At 39.9% G+C, this 17765-nt stretch overlaps 1 protein-coding gene across 4 annotated transcripts in view; it reads right to left on the bottom strand.

Moving 5' to 3' along the window:
- LOC126276092 (putative tyramine receptor 2) overlaps positions 1-17765 on the bottom strand; it is a 1721495-nt gene that overhangs the window by 446412 nt on the left and 1257318 nt on the right. For all 4 annotated transcript variants that reach the window (XM_049977249.1, XM_049977251.1, XM_049977253.1 and 1 more), the window contains one exon: positions 4286-4325. The gene's annotated coding sequence lies outside the window, so the exon portion shown is untranslated. The remainder of the gene's footprint in view (positions 1-4285; positions 4326-17765) is intronic.

Consider the following 17765-nt stretch of genomic DNA (forward strand, 5'->3'; position numbering starts at 1 on the left):
TCCCGAAGCATCTCCGTAACACTTGTGTGTTGTTCGAATCTTCCTGAAACCGATCTAGCAGCTTGCCTATACACTGTTCATAATCCGATGCGGTGCGATCTAGTTGTACACAAGAATGCGTCGCACTATTGGTCTACACGTTGCCTCCTTCACAGATGGACCATTTTTCTAAAAAAATGACTTCGCTTTCAGTCTCGCACAGGAAACGTGGTCGTCATATCGGTGTAACGTTGGGAAACGGATAACCAATGATGGCCCATGAATGTAACTTGTTCATCTCACAGTTATAAGACAATTAGCAGGCCACCAATCATATTAAGAAATGATGGATAAGTGCTGACATCACGATTCCACAGTTTGATAAACAAAGGATGTGTTGCTGTGTCCTGTAATGCGTCCTGTGCCCTGTGCTTGAAAAAATAACGCTGTACTCTCTCTCTCTCTCTCTCTCTCTCTCTCTCTCTCTCTCTCTCTCTCTCTCTCTCTCTCTCTCTCTCTCTCTTTCACACAAACAAACAAACACACACACACACACACACACACGCATACACAGAGAGAGAGAGATTTTCACTAAGGCGCTACGTTTATCTGAAATAAAAGTCTGTGGGCAAGCGGGTGGCACTCAGCCCTTCTGATGCAAACTGAGGAGCAACTTCATTGATGAGGGATCGGCACCGGTCGCAAAAACCGACGACGACATGCAGAACGGTGTGTTGACCACATGACCTAGCGTTTCCGCATGCGGTGACGCCTAAGGTTTGTGAGGCCCACGAGCAATACAGGCCTTGGCCTGAACGTCACAGCCTGTTATACTACAGTCTTACAACAGCCAGCAGCCGTCTCTGGTGGAGAGCGAGTAACTGTTTAAGACGAGTTTGACAATTACTGACTGCATTTTTACATACATGCAAGATCTCGATAGCACACGACAAAATTAGGACGTTTATAGGGTATATTTCCAATTAAATACATGTTTCCCGTGGGCCCTGCATGGATACGAGCGTTCTCGGAGTATGGTGTACAAGCTGACTAGTGTGACAAGTTCGTAGCAGGACCTGTATATCTCGATGGCCCCTTGAGGGCTGAGGATGACACGGCGTCCGGTCCATGCCGTTGAGCCCTTAAGGCCTGTTTGTGTTAGTTTATATGTCGAAAAGTTACCTATTTGTGGCTGAGAAGAGAAACTCCCCATCGAACCCCACAGAAGAGAAACTGCCCATCGAACCGCACTCAGATTTAGTGGTAAGATGGCCTAGTGGACAGCCCGTCAGAAACTGCACACAGATCAAGCATGAAAGCAGGAAAAAGGCGTACTGAACCGTTGAAAAAAGCAAAAGAGAAGCGGTAAACGGTCTAAGAAGAAGAAGTGGGATAAAGAGCAGCCTACAACAACAGCGGCATCGTGGGTAAGAGGTCATGTTGTTGGACTGGCATGCGGGCGAGCACTTTTGAAATCCCACTCCTGCCATTTACTTTTTTCCACAAAATTATAAACTGTTCGTCCTCTCTTTTAAATGTTTCTCTTTTTTTTGTAGTCTTGGCAGTTCTCATACTACACATTGGTTATAGAATATGAGTCACGTGGTAAGAATATGTTACTGTCTAAAGGAAATGTGATGAATAGCGAGAGCTGACGAGATACCACAGAAATGAAAAAGTCTCACAGAAATGGAAACAACAAATAAACGTGTGTGAACCATGTTACAACAAAGGAATTCAGGAGTCAAGACTTCCAAATTGGAAGGCAACTCCGAAACCGTTAAAAACATATGCTTTGGCAAGGCACAGAGAAGCTTTGTGATTGGGAAACTGTTGCGTTCATTTGTTGCAATTTACGTGACAAACTATTATGTATTCGTCATTTCCTTGGGAGTGATCACAATCATAAGTACACCTATTTCGGGCAAGGAGGCACATCCCACTCACTTACCAGTCACAGAAATTTGTTGCGTCGATAAGAGATTCCTACCGAATGACACACGTACTGTCACTAACGGTATGTAGGAACCCTAGACATGTTTTCTGGTGAAGGATTCGATTGACTTGTCAACAGACGTTTGCGGTTCCAAGTCGGAAGCCACTTTCTTTCGTCTGCTGATAGGGTAGTTGTGCAGCATGAACTTACACCTCGCTGTTGCAAACGGACGCAACACCACGACACAAACACACATTTGAATAAAGCGACCAGTCCAGAAAAAAAAATTGGCACGAGGGAGATTCGAACGCGGCTCACTCGCATGGCAGTCCTACACCGTAAGCTTTTTTTCTTTTCTTATCTCCTTCTGTTCGTTATTTTCCATTGCATTTGTTCGAGGCGGACGTACCACGAGTCCCGTTCTGGCTCATTGTTGAACCGTTCACTCAATTTTTTTTAATGACAGAAAGCCGTTAACTGTCTACTTAACCACAACGCTACTTGTATGTCCGGCTGCTCTACATTACACTTTCTGTTCTTGGAGCGTTCACTGTTTCTTTTTTGCTATTTTTCACAGTCCAGTACACTTTCTTCCTGTTTTCATGCTTGATCTGCGTTCGGTTTGTGCATAGGAGTTTCCCTTGTAAGTAAGGTAAGGTCGTAGGTGGAGGAAGACACTTTAATCACCAGAAAAGTTTTGTTCCATAAAGTTTTGTGTTCACTAATTTTGAAATATTTAGCGTTGGTTTGTATTTGTTACCTCCTTAATTCCACATTGTCGAGAACCAAGAATTTATCTCTCGTGTCTCTCAGGATTTCGAAGTTTACCTCACATATTCTCAGTACAATGATCAGCGTAGCAGATACAGGACCATCCTGGTTGCTGATGGCCGTCTGACACTAACCAGTGCATAGCCGTCGTCACTAGGTTCTGCAACTCTGAAATTTTATTTATGCAGCCTAGTGAAATTAGAGGCACCTGGGAAAATGTAGATTGCCTATGATGGCAAAACTGTCGGAGGAATGCCTCAAGTAATTATAGACTTTTGAGCGCTCAGCTGATAACCTACAAGTACGGTGTTAGAGAGTATACTGTTACGAAGAGCGACAGTTTAAAATACACCCAGACCATAGAAAAAGTATTATTCATTTAAATGGGTATGCTATCGGCAAGTTGTTGCTTGAGCCATCCAAGGGCCCTCTGTGATCTCACTTGGAGCAACTGCAGCTCATGTAGACATTTACACAAGTCCAGTGGGATGTATTGTAAATTTATATTTTTTTTTTCGGAAATTAAAGATATGTAAATGTCATTAATTTCACTGTCATAGGTGACAGACTCGTACAAGCACTGGTCCAAAATAACTGTCCTAACACTTATTTCTCTCCCTGTTACCAGCTTGTTATTTGTACAATCTGGTCCTATCATCATGAATTCGTCCTTGCTGTATATGACTTTCTGTTGCTCACATTAAAAACAGCTAAGTGGAGAAGCAACTATAATATGCAAGGTGAAAACCTTATCCAAATGTTTTGTGGCGGATAACCAATTATCTACCTAAATAGTGATTTACGGTATCTAAGTATCAGTATCGATCTTTTTTGTTTGGTTTTTTACATACGTAACAAAAATTGAGGGAGGTAACCGCGAGCTTTGTTAACTTTAAGACATAATTCTCTTGCTAGAGTTTGTGGATACAATAAAAATTTATTTTACTCCACATGAGATTTGGAGTTCAATCTTTAGCGTGAAACTTAAAGGTGTAGTTTGCAGGAAGCTCCGCAGGTATCGTAGAGGTGTGTGCTGTAGAAGCAAAACTATCATAAAATAGGCAAGTGTTACGAACTAGAATAAAGTCAGTACCATATGTTACGTATGCATTCTCTCATTAAATTATTCTAATATTGCAAATATAACTGCTATCTAAATTAAAATCTTCTGCGGAAAGGTAATTACATAATACCAATATATTTTGACAATTACAAATATGCTCAGGGAGGGACAGTGTCGGAACGGTGTAGCATAATCTTTGAGCTAAATTGGAGTATTATAAACAGCTGACTTCCGGTTTCCAGAAGAAACTTAAAATTAATACAGTGTCGTTTCCGCTGCGGGCAGGATGTGTTATAAGCAGTGTTCCCACAAGGTTGCTAGCTAGGAAATTAAATTTTCGTTTACGTCAGAGAACAAGCTGAAACAGTATTCAGAGTTTCGGATGATAAAATGCAAATTGTATTTCTCTTATCCAAAAAGATCACTGTGCTATAACGTCACAGGAGGTCGCGTGTTCTAATGAATAGGGAATGATTCTTCCCCACACAGTGACACTTTGCAAAGCTGTGTTCTCCATAATGCAACTCACCACTTACCTCAGACTTTGATGAGATGAAGTGGTTTTCCTTGTTCAATCTGCAAACAAAAATTAATATTCTTTAGAAGAAGAGTTTTTCACAGTCTATGGATACGCATATTATATTGGTTCCTATGAAAATCAATTCATACAAAGTGAGATATTACGTATGAAATCATAAAATGTTTCCAAAATTTACCAAAAATAATAGATGAGAGATCAGGTTGGTAGTGCTCTGAATAACTTTTAACGATCGATGCAACCATTACTCTTTTCAAACCGTTGTAAACAGTTCACTGACATGTGATCTGAGCTGTGATGTGAAATTTTACGGGACTTAACTGCTAAGGTCATCAGTCCCTAAGCTTACACACTACTTAACCTAAATTATCCTAAGGACAAACACACCCACATCAATGCCCGAGGGAGTACTCGAACCTCTACAGGGAACAGCCGCACAGGCCATGACTGCAGCGCTATTAAGGTCATAAGTGGAGGTAACTGAATGTTAAATACGCTGTGTCCTATAATCTTGTCCCACTTTTGAAGTTTCAGATAATTTTCAACATCAATATACTATACTGATTATTACCTAATTCACTTCTGCAGTGGTAGTAGATTAGAATAACAAAGAATTTCTCAATTTTTTCCTGAGAATACACGACATTAAAAGACAGCATTCGACGCTTCCGTTTCCATTTTCTTATGAACTAGTATAAACCACTTACTTGTGCGTATCAACAGTGGCATAATCCAAAGCCGACTTTATACACTCTTAATTCAGCAGATGTAATTCTCAGTAATTGCAGTCTACACCTGATATATCCACGTCGTTGCGTATGTCGACATGTAAAGAAAATGTTTTGGGTTTAATATTTTTTTCGATGCACTTACATGTAACCTGTTTTCTTTCTTTTTTTTTTGGCCAATTGGAGACACATTATCTACTTACTTATAAAAAAAAAGTGAGTGTGCAAGTGACAGTTGGTGAATGAGTGGTTCATGGAGGGATTCGAAAATGATTGGACGTTCGGGCGCGGAGTAACTTTGTGGAAAATCAAATAGCTTAGGTAAAGAAGAACACTTTTGTCAGCGGTGGAAGGTGGAGAGAATTGGATGAACCAAGGCAAAGTAACGAAGAACGTGGTAATTTAAAATGAGAGATAAACGGAACTAAGAACACTCTGGGGACTAATACTTCACTTGTTGCAAAAATTTACTAATATCTCGAAAAGAATATTTCATTACAAATGTATATGCAGAAGAGGAAAGGAAAGTCGGGAAGACCAAAGAAGGATCATAAAGTAGAAGACGCTGGAATTAAGAAGAAATTGAAGATACATCAAACAACCTACATACATCAAAAAAAGTTTTGCATCACCCCGGTTCCCAGAACTCCTGAAGACAGACGATAGATGTTGACTGTGGATATTGTATCACATAAACAGTCTCTTTGACTGTTAAAAGATGTCACTAAACCCGCCCAAAGGTGTAAACAACCATGCATGAGCAGCGCCTATTAGACGGAGGGGATCCGGCAGCCGATCAGTTGCAGTCATTCCACTAGGAAGGAGGTACATGGATCATGTTGTCTGTAGTTCAACAATGCCTAGACGGTCAATACCGCGGTTCGATCGCGTTCGCATTGTTATTTTGCGCCAGGAAGGACTCTCAAAAAGGGAAGTGTCCCGGTGTCTCGGACATGGAGAAGATAGATACAGGAGATACAGAGACACAGGAACTGTAGATTACATGCCTCGCTCAGACCGCCCAAGCACTGCTACTGCAGCGGATGACACCTACCTACGGATTATGACTCGGAGGAATTCTGACAGCAACACCACGTCGTGTTAGGACTCAAACTGCGCGCAATAGGCTGCATGATGCGCAACTTCACTCCCGACGTCCATGGCGATTCAGTCTTTGCAACAACGACACCATTCAGCGCGGTACAGTTGGACCCAACAACATGCCGAATGGGCCGCTCAGGATTTGTATTACGTTCTTTTCACCGATGAGTACCGCATATGCCTTCAACCATACAACCCGGTCAGGCTGAACGCCTTAGACACACTGTACAACGAGTGCAGCAAAGTGGAGGTTCCCTGCTGTTTTGGGGTGGGGCCAACGTACGCTGCTGGTGGACATGTTAGGTGCCGTTACTGCTGTACGAGACGTGAATGCCATGCTCCGTCCGATAGTGCAACCATATTGGCAGTATACTGGCGAGGCGTTCGTCTTCATGGATGACAATTCGCGTCCCAATCTTCCACATCTTGTGAATGACTTCCTTCAGGATAACGATATCGCTCGACTAGAGTACTGGGTATTAGAGGTACCGGTGTGCACAGCAATCTGGTCCACCACCTCTGAAGGTCTCTTTGTATGGTGTTACAACATGAAATGTGTAGTTTTCGTGAGCAATAAAAAGAGAGGAAATGATGTTTACGTTGATCTCTATTCCAATATTCTGTACAGGTTCCGGAACACTCGGAGCAGAGATGATGCAAAACGTTTTTTGATGTGTCTAGAACCAAAGCTACGACTTTAAGAGAACTTATCTGCAACATGATTTACGTGGTCGGCAAATACTGTCATTTCGTGTTACATGAGACAGAGAAGGTACCATGCATTTTACTGTTCTGCGGACTGATTGCGAAGAGGGACAACCGATATTGTTCTATACATTGAACTGTGAATTATCTCGAAAGATTAAACAGTGTGACAGCCTAAGCTTTTCCTCTTTTAATTTGAGTGAGTTTAATAATTCCAAGGTCCTTATCCGTTGAAGTTATTACGAGAGTAATCCCAAAAGTAAGGTCTCCTACATTTTCATAAGTACATATACCTCTTTATTTCCACAATGGTTTACATCAGTTTACAAATTGAACATTTAGCTTTTTTTCGACATCATCACCATTTCTGTCGATGCATTTTTGTTGACGCTGTGGCAGTTTTTGTACGCCCATGTCATACCAGGTCGCCGCGATGGTGTTCAGAAAGTCGTCGTCAGAGCTAAATCGTTTTCCGGCTAAATGTTCTTTACACCTATTGAACACCTAATAATCAGTGGGCGCCAAGTCAGGGCTGTAGGGTGGGTGGGTGATTATGTTCCACGGAAACTGTTGCAGGAGAACAACGCTTTGCCGAGCGATGTGTGGGCGAACGTTGTCATGTAGAATGTTTGCACCCTTGCTCAACATTCCTCTTCTCCGGTTCTGAATTGCTCGTTTGAGTTTTTTCAGAGTCTCACAGTACCCGTGAGTGTTAAATGCGGTCCCAGCGATTCAGCTTCGACGACGAGGTGAAAGAAAAGGTTGACAACTTTCTGAACAGCATGGCGGCAAGCTGTTATGACATGGGCATACAAAAACTGAAACAGCGTCTACAAAATTGCATCGACGGAAATGATGATTATGTCGAATAATAGCTAATCGTTCAAGCTGTAAACTGATGTAACCGTTGTAGAAATAAACAGGTGGATGTACTAATAAAAATAAGAGACCTTACTTTTGGGATTACGCTCGTAACTCGACATATATAATTTCGCATCCCACTTCGAAACAATTAAAAGCTTTACAGCGTACATTCGTTCCCGTAACACGTTCCTAAGCAATCACTGGAAGATTTTTTGAATTATTGGTAATTTTCTAATCATCACCGCCATTTTGCTGTGGTCTAGCGTTCAATAAATGGCAGCATGAAGAAGGCAACAAAGAAACTTCGTGCACTGCAACTTATTTCGAGGTCAGGCATATTTGTGATTTAACTGTTATCACTCACCCGCCGTTTTCATAGTCATATTGTGTGAAAAACAGAATTTAGAGAATGCGATTACGTAGACTTTTCGGTCGAAATGCTCTTTAAAGCCTTGCGGCCGGATTTCGTGGTTGTGACGACACGATATTTCGACGGTCCAACTGGCTGCCATGTTCAGGTGAAATTCCAGGTGCACATTCACACTGGAACTGCGGTAATATCAGATACGGTGGCTCATTTATATTCCGGGAACAGGACGGTGCACGTGAGCAAGAAGGGAAAGGGCTGCCCGCTGCGAAGCGAATAACTGTAGCGCCGGCAGTGATAGAAATTAATAAAAGCAATGAATTGTAAATTGAGTTGGAGCCGGACGAAAACCAGACCGTTCATGCTTTATATCTGATAACATAGGCTGCTTAAGGGAAAACCTTTATCAATATTAATAATGTCGTTGCATAATCTTATGCCGATGTGTTCCTTAAGTACACAACCACATTAAATGGAAGTCGGAGCTATAGTTTACTTATCTTTAAATAATATAGTACGCCATTCATTGAGACAATATTCAGCGACGGTAGATTTTACAGGGCTAGACTAAACGTGTTTAACGTTGATGTTCCACACATCGGTCAAGAACTGCACGAATTGTCTGTCGATTACTTGAATGTCAGTAACGGCATGCAGGTTTTTATACCCCAGGCTTCCTCAATCCTAAGTCATGTATAACGGATCTAAGAAGGTCCCTAGTTTTGGCCAGAGACAAAAGGACACTTTTAATACCAGAGTTTCTGAGGATTCCTGAAATTTTCGAAGAAATACTCCCCGCAAAGGGTAAATAAGCAACTGATTTCCAAATGTCTGTTGTTGGTTCACGTGGTGGACCAAATTGAAAAGCACAAACAATTTGGTGTTCAGTATATCCATTTTCGCTGAAAACAGATGTAAGATAATACACTTCCAGCGTTAAATAATCGGAATCCGAAAAGGAACAAGCTTTTCTGACCGGTGTACGTGGTGAAGAGAAAATTGTGGACTATAGGAAGGGATCGGTTGATATGGCGTATTGTGAGACGTCAAGAGATTACAATTTAGCACTGGACGGAGGTTTGGAGTGGGGGTGGGTGGGGGTGGGTGGGTGGGGGGGTGAAATCGAAGAGGGAGACCTACACAGCAAGCAGACTCAGAAGGAAGTAGGTTGCTTTATCCATGGGCTGTAGTAAGGAAGTGGAAGAACAATCACTTTTATAAACTCCTCGCTAAGATGTCACGTGATGGATGAGCTGATGCGTTGTCAAGGAGGCAGTCCTTAACTGATGAGCTTTTACAGGGGATACAATGCTTCCATACACAATTCTGCGAAAATTGTATGATCCATCCTGGAGCTCTTTTGTATACTGTGTACAATAGACATATTAACACATTAACTTGGTTGAACCAACGCTATGCCTTACATTTACCAACGGAGAGTCCATAGACGTATCATGACACTGAACTGAACAGATATTTGAAAGTTGTGCAGCATTAGTTGAATTTAGTGAAACTAAACTTCTAATTGCTGTTGTTTATAGGTCCCCTAACTCCGACTTCAGAGCATTTTTGATGAAGCTAGTGGGTTTTCTTGAATCACTTTGTAGGAAGTACCAGAAAGTAGTTATATGTGGTGACTTCAATATTAATTTTGTACATGATTGTGCAAGAAAAAGGATGTTGGTAGATTTCCAAAATTCATATTATCTAACGTAAACTGTGTTTTTTCCAACTAGGGTGCAGGGGAACAGTAGCACAGCCATTTACAATATTTTTATTCTTTCTTCATTACTAGATGGGCATTCTGTTGGTAAAAGGGTGAATGGCCTTTCAGACCATGACGCACAAATTTTAACACTAAAAGGTTTTTGTACTCTAAACAATGTCGTATTTAATTACAAACTACGCAGGAAAGTTAATCCAACAGCAATAGAGTGTTTTTCAAAACTTGTCAAGGAACAAGAGTGGCAAGATGTGTATTGCGCCGATAATATAGATGATAATTACAATGCTTTCCATAACACATTTCTCATGCTCTTTGAGAGTTGCTTTCCATTAGAACATTCTAAACGGGGTACCAGCAGTAATGGACAGCGCGTTTGGCTGACTAGTGGGATAAGGATATCATGTAAAACAAAGCAGGAATTATATCAAAATGTTATAAGTAGTCACAATCAAGGTAATGTGGCCCATTACAAACAGTATTGTAAGGTGCTTAAAAACGTTATTAGCAAGGCAATAAGTATGTGGTATGCAAATAGAATAACTAATTCACAGGACAAAATTAAAGCCATATGGTCTGTTCTGAAGGAAGTGTCTGGTCAGCAGCACAAGGTTGATAATATAAAGTTAGTTCGCAGTAATAATATTTCTGTTACTGATAAGTCAGATGTATGTACAGTATTTAACAACCATTTTCTGAGCATTGCTGGTGAATTAAATAAAAATTTTGTTTCTACAGGAAATCATATAATGCCTTTCCGAGATTGATGTCTGAAATACTCATCTGTGATACAGACAAGAGGGAGATTGAGTCAATAATTAAATCACTGAAGACTAAGGACTCTCATGGTTATGATGGAGTGTCTAGAAGAATATTAAAGTACTGTCCTGCACATGTTAGCCATATTTGTAATTTTTGCTTTAGGAATTGTCAGTTTCCTAAGCGATTAAAGTACTCAGTCATAAAGCCGCTTTATAAAAAGGGAGAAAGGGATAATGTAGATAATTTTAGACCTATTTCTATGCCATCAGTGTTTGCAAAAGTTATAGAAAAGGCTATGTATGTAAGGTTAATTGATCTTATATCACACTATTTGCTATCAAATGTACAGTTCGGCTTTACAAGTCGTTTGACAACTGGAAATGATATATTCTCTTTTCTCTGTGAGATACTGGATGGGCTAAACAAAAAGTTTCGAACGCTTGGCGCATTTTTTGATTTAACAAAGGCATTTGACTGTGTTGATCTCACAATATTGCTCCAGAAGATGGACCATAAGGGAATAAGGGGAGTAGGTCACAATAGCTCACCTCTTACTTTAGCAACAAGCAGCAAAAGGTCATTATTCACAATGTTGAAAACCGCTGTGATGCGGGATCTGAGTGGGTTACTGTCAAGTGTGTGATGCCCTAGGGATCGGTGTTGGGGCCGCTCCTGTTCCTTATTTATATAAATGATATGCACTCTAGTATTATGGGTAACACTAAAATATTTATGTTTGCTGATGACACTAGTTTGGCAGTAAAAGATGTTGTGTGCAACATTGACTCGGTTTCAAGTAGTGCAGTACATGAGCTCAGTTCATGGCTTGTAGAAAATAAACTAAAGTTAAACCAGAGGAAGACTCAGTTTTTACAGTTTCTAACACACAATACAACAAAACCTGACGTTTTAATCTTACAGAACGGGCATATGATTAGTGAAACTGAACAGTTCAAATTCCTAGGTTTTCAGATACATAATAAGCTGTCATGGAAAGCCCACGTTCAGGATCTTGGCAAAGACTTATTACTTTCATTTTCACCTTTCGAACGGTATCGAAAGTGAGTGATACTTCGACAAGTAAATTAGTCTCCTTTGCTTATTTTCATTCACTTATGTCGTATGGTATTATGTTTTCGGGTAACTCTTCCCATTCTAGGAGGATATTTTTGGCTCAGAAACGGATGATTTGGGCAATGAGTGTGTGAGATCACGAACTTCTTGTCGACCTCTGTTCACGAGTCTCGGTATTTTGACATTGGCCTCTCAATATGTATATTCCTTATTGTCGTTTCTTGTTACCAATTTTAGTTTATTTCCAACAATAAGCAGCTTTCACTCTGTTAATACTCGGCAGAAATCAAACCTCCATTTCGATCGGACTTTCTTAACTCTTGTGCAAAAAGGTGTGCAGTATACTGCTGCATCGATTTTCAATAAGCAGACACTCGAATTCAAAAATCTTAGCAATAATCCACGGGCTTTTAAATCGAAACTGAAGAGTTTCCTCATGGGTCACTCCTTGTATTCTGTCGAGGAGTTCCTTGAAAAATTAAGCTGATTCTCATTTTATTGCTGATATCGTTTGCTTAAACTTATAGAGTAATTTTCTTTCAGGTTCATGAACATTTATTTTTGTCTGTTATTACTTTTATGTTGTAAGTTCATGTAATGACACGTTCCATGACCTTGGAGATTTGCTCCTCAATTTGGTCCTACGGAACTTGACATGTAAACATAAAAAAAGGAAAGAGTTCAGGACGTCTACCAGTAGCATTAGCACTATCTAAGACAGTACCTATTTCAGGAGCAGGTCCTTTATAGCTTTACAGTTGCGCACAGTTTGGTTAGCATTATAAACGTTCTCGAGAGTATGGTCTTCTTACCTCAATACGTCGCTTAGTCTGATTAGAAGGAATAGGCCACTGAAAAATCAATAGATAGTTTTTCTCTCCGTATTTGAAGCTCGCGAACGCCATGCCTTTTAACTAGCCCGTGCGTACTTTAAAATTAGGGGGCCTCAGAGAATTTCATTAAATTGAATGGCCTTCTCACATAGAATAGGACCTCCTTTTTACCTTTTTTGTGTAAACCAGTTGCAAACAGCATGTTCGTGGCCAGATCCATAGTTTTACGACCTGTCGGTACACCACCAGAATTAAGCTAACTTGTAAAATGTGTGATGCTTCTCTGATTTTGTTGACTTGCCGATCACGCGCTCATTAGATAACGTGTTTGCGTATTCACCTTCCTCTTACCTTTTTTTGAGCTCATATCATTTTATGTCTCAGAAAGGATAACAAGTTGTACGTTTAGGCATTTGATTTCGCAAGTTTACTTTATGAGGCAGAGTTGACACAGGTGATCCGCAACGGAACACGAACGATTACGATTGCCGCCAGCTCGGTATTTAGTTATAAGTTCAACTCGCCTGCCTCGTTATTCAGTCTGCAGGTGGAGGCTAGTCCCACGAACTACTGTAGGGATTTTGACACGGTTTTCACTGATAGATGGTCTGATTCACGGTGGAGTTTGGTGTATGTAATTTATTACTGCTACGCCAGACAGGCCGTTCGGCTGTAAATACTGCGGCCCGTGCAAAGCCAGATCAGTACAACGTACATTTCTTCACAAAGGAGCGCACAATTCGAATAAAAATAACACACACACACACACACACACACACACACACACAGAGAGAGAGAGAGAGAGAGAGAGAGAGAAAGAGAGAGAGAGAGAGAGAGAGACGGGGGGGGGGGGGGGTGGAATGAAATCGACATCACACAGGTAACGGAATAAGGGGAATACCGGACTGAGTAGACTGCATCACAGTGTATCTTTTTCCTCTCTTTTCTGTTCTTTTCTTTTCTTTTCATTTCCTTTTTTTCACATAACTTTCTTTCGGCAGGTATGATTCCGTCCTATTTTTCTTTGTTTGTTTCTTTTTCTTCACGTCTGTTCTACACACCATCCCCACTATCCTTCACCCTCCTGAATTAACAATTCCTGTATGCCGTTGCAAATTATCGACCAACCGAATCCCAGCTTTTAGCTATGTTTTGCAGCAGGATAGTTTCATTGTTTCAAGAACTGTTTCTTTGCTTATATTATGTGTCCTCCCCATTGTGTATCATTTTTGCATTCCACTGATTTCATGTGTCAGGTAAGTAATTTTCCTGGGATTAGCTATGCAACTGACCCAGTACTTCAAATGATGTGAAAGAAATCTCTATGACATCGCCATGTTACTCTCAACAGAAGGTTCGCTTTGCTGTATTGGGTTCAGTTAAACTGCCATTTGTTAAAATCATTCAGTATATGGGAGACAGCTAAAGAGAATTTTTTGTAGACACTCTGAAGGACGCTTTGGCGGAAGAAAACCCGAATTACAGGACTATTATGAACTTTTAATGTATGCGTTCCGTTTTAATTTTTACTTCGAAGAATAACAAAATTTGTGGTCATCTACACACTTTACAAAACCAAGAATAGCTATTTTTTAATTTATATGTTTGTTATTTTTTCAAAATTTGATAAAAGGACATGCCGGAGTTCCTTAAATGATATAACCTTATAATTTTACACAATATAACAGATTTCAAATCAACCAACTTCATTATGAGTGGCAGTACTGTGTTCTGGAATGAAAATTCGGAGAAAACAAGTGAAGTGTACTACTAAATTTTTTCTTCAAACACGAAAATTCATTGTGATAGACATCTGACCTTTTTTTTCAAATTGCTATTCCTTAACAGATTATCAACGATGAGTAATAATGAAAGATTCACAAGGGCAGTGAACATTTGTTGCGTGTTTGGTATTCCGGGTGTTTGAGCGGTGCGAGCTGATACACGGCCTGTGTAGGAGGTCGTAAGCTGGGATCGCTCCAACAGAGGGCCTGTGTCACGCCCCCGGTCGTAATCCGGGGCTGTCGCTGCTTGCACGACGCCTCGGCCAATGGCAGCAGTGCGTGACTGGGTGGAATTCCGTACGTGCCGCCAGCATAGACCGGTAGAGCGGGGGCAAACGCGACAACGCGCGAAATGGCAGTAATCCATTTCGTGGCGTGTGCACTGAGCTCAAGCAGGCTGATATTGTTTCTGATGCGCCATCAATCTATATAAAAGAAAAATTTGATGGAGCCCACTTATCCACAACGAAGTAAAGTCTATCAATTTTGCGTAGTCTTCCAGAGAGATGATTATACCGAAGGTAAACAACATTATTCTTTCGGGCAAAGATAAACCGATAGTTCACCACTTCCCACACTTTTAGAAACACAGGGCACAAGACCATAATATTCTGCAGGAGGAAACTGGAGTATATAGATAAATAGCTAGCCGGGTTTTCATTGTAGGGGATAACACGTGTTCCATGTGAAATTGGATAGAAATTGGGATACATATCATATAATTACTTCATTACCAATAACTTTGGAATGCTTTATGGAATGTAACAGCTTTATTTTATACATAATCATGCTCTTCTTATCAACATAAAAGAACTAACCTTTAATACCTCTCTTCATTAATATCCATGAGTGACATGGACCCACCTTTCGTCAAAACATACTTATGATAAATCGTACTCTTTTTTTAAAGAGATATTTTCTGGTAGCAGAAAACTTTGTTATATCTGAAGGAATAATTCTGTTTTGTGCACTTAAATTTTTATTGCACATGACATATTTATAGCAGCTTTGCGCTTTTCACGAGAGTGAATCTCCTTTCTTGAGTCTTCTCCAGAGCATTATGTGCTGTACAACACAATACGTACACAGAATTGATTAGCACCAAGAACGTATTTACGTGCTTTTGAAAACTTATGTTTCGAAGTAACTAAATAACATTTAGTGGCCGGTGTGGCCGTGCGGGTCTAGGCGCTTCAGTCTGGAACCGCGGGACCACTACGGTCGCAGGTTCGAATCCTGCTTCAGGCATGGATGTGTGTGATGTCTTAGGTTAGTTAGGTTTCATTAGTTCTAAGTTCTAGGCGACTGATGACCTCAGAAGTTAACTCGCAGAGTGGTCAGCGCCAAAAACATTGGACCGCCAACAACACATACTGAAGCATTTGTCAATATTAAATTCGGAACGTATTTGAGACAAACTGTTGACAACCAATTTCAACTATTTCGAATTTGCCTCTACCCTCACTGAAACCGAAAAGTTTCCTGTTGTCTATCCTTCGAAATATCTACTAAAATTCAAGTATAGAACGTGTGTAGCTCACCTTTATCTATTTCTCTGAAAATTATTACGTACCCATCTGATACAAATTATAGTCTCTTAGTTCGATAGATAGAGGCGATAGGTACCACTTAATTTTATATTAAAAAGTGCTTTAATCCATGCTCACAGCATTAATAGTAGACCCACCTCCCTCAAGTCTTGGGTGTAATCTAGACGTTTGTGTAATGTTCATTGTTCTTCGCTCATGTCAAAATCATCCGTTCACCATGCGTCCGGCTTGTTCAACTAACTTAAAGTGTTACCTGTGGACGTAACTTCATTTAACCTTGGTTTTTTAAGCACTAACCGCTAAGTCGTTACCCACTTTTTGTTGAAAATGAGACACAAAAATCACTTAATCAAACAAACATAACGAATAGTTGCTGTATAATGTTTCACAACAAACAATTCTCACAAACCTATTTCACGATTCTCAAATGTCAAATCCATAGATTAAACTCGTGCCAACACATGGCATCTAAGCACAGAACGCGCAGTCTAAACGAAAACTTTATGTTCACCACCAAAAAGGAAGAAAGCTTTACAGGTGCAATATAAACGTAGGCTTCCGCGGCCCCTGTCACATTTAATAAAAATTTTATGGGTTTGTGGCCACATTGCCAATATATAAAGCTACTGACGTTTCAGTCCGCGTTGCACGTGACCTTCTCCAAGATTTTTGTTCACAAATATGTATTGACAATGCGGATACAAACACAAAACAATATATTGAATCTTTACAGATGCAGTTCACACATTTTCTATGTGAATCATCGGTAAGACTATGATTTTACGAGAAAAGAACAGAACATCGTAACTATGAGTGTAAGAGCAATGAGAAACAAACAGTAGAAGAACAAAATCTATATTCAGGTTCGTAATCACCTATCTGCCAGCGGCAATGCTGATATACTTCATTTTTAATTCGAGCAATCAATGATATATGTAAAACGTGCGCTCTTTCCGGATATTTGTGTGTCAGTGTATAAATTTTAGGTAACTGTTTTAAAGTAATGTTTCTTTTAGTCCATGATTTCTGTAATAGAGTGTTTTTGAACAGACTTTCTTCTCTTTGTAAATGCTACCTATTCTGGTCGTTTAATCTTACATCATACCTCTTAGTGCGAACACGGGATCCATTATTTCATATTTTATTTTATAGTAACGATTATTACCTATGGGCCAAAGATATCTCTGTGTAGCTGTTACTATCTCTCAGCTTGATTAGATTTGCTGATTACGTTAAACTGAAGCGGAAAAATGCGTTGATGTTTCGTCGGCTTACAATACTTTATACCGGTTTAGCATCCTTATTTTACTGTTTCCTGGTGAGCGTTAATGCCTGTGCTAAGTTATTAGTATTTTTATGAACCCTTGAGGATCATCGTGCAAAGTAATAACTTCTCATCCACATTTATAACGCTGTCTAAATGAGGTCTGAGGTCCGGTATACCAATATTTGTTGGCTGCAAACCATTTAATGCTACTCTCTGCAAACGATACATATTTAACATATGTAAAATATATACACTGCTCACATAATATATGGTGTGAAAAAGAAAAATTAAACGGTTTGAAGTTATTGAAACGGTAATCAGTTAATAAAGCTCATTTTGAATAAACATGGAAAAAAATTAAATTTTTTTCGTAAGACGAAATAATAGACAAAAACGTTACCATGTAACATGGAGTTCGTCTCTTTCGTGTGCAATGCAGTGCACATTGATTCATTGTTACATTAACGTGAGGTATAAGAAAGGCTTTTGTTAAACGTAATGGATGAAGAAGAATGAATGCGAAATTAAAATTAGGCATTGTTAACGAAAGCTTTTTAATATTCCATTGATGTAGCGTTCATTAGAAGTACAAGACTTTGAGAAGGACACAATCCGCATCATTAGCTGATTATCTTATCCTTTGCTACAGTGTATGGAAAAGAATAGTGAAAAGTCTGACAAGCAGTGAGAGAGATGAAGATAAAACGGCGGTTTACTCCA

The sequence above is a fragment of the Schistocerca gregaria genome, chromosome 1 (assembly GCF_023897955.1).
Source record: "Schistocerca gregaria isolate iqSchGreg1 chromosome 1, iqSchGreg1.2, whole genome shotgun sequence".
NCBI lineage: Eukaryota > Metazoa > Arthropoda > Insecta > Orthoptera > Acrididae > Schistocerca > Schistocerca gregaria.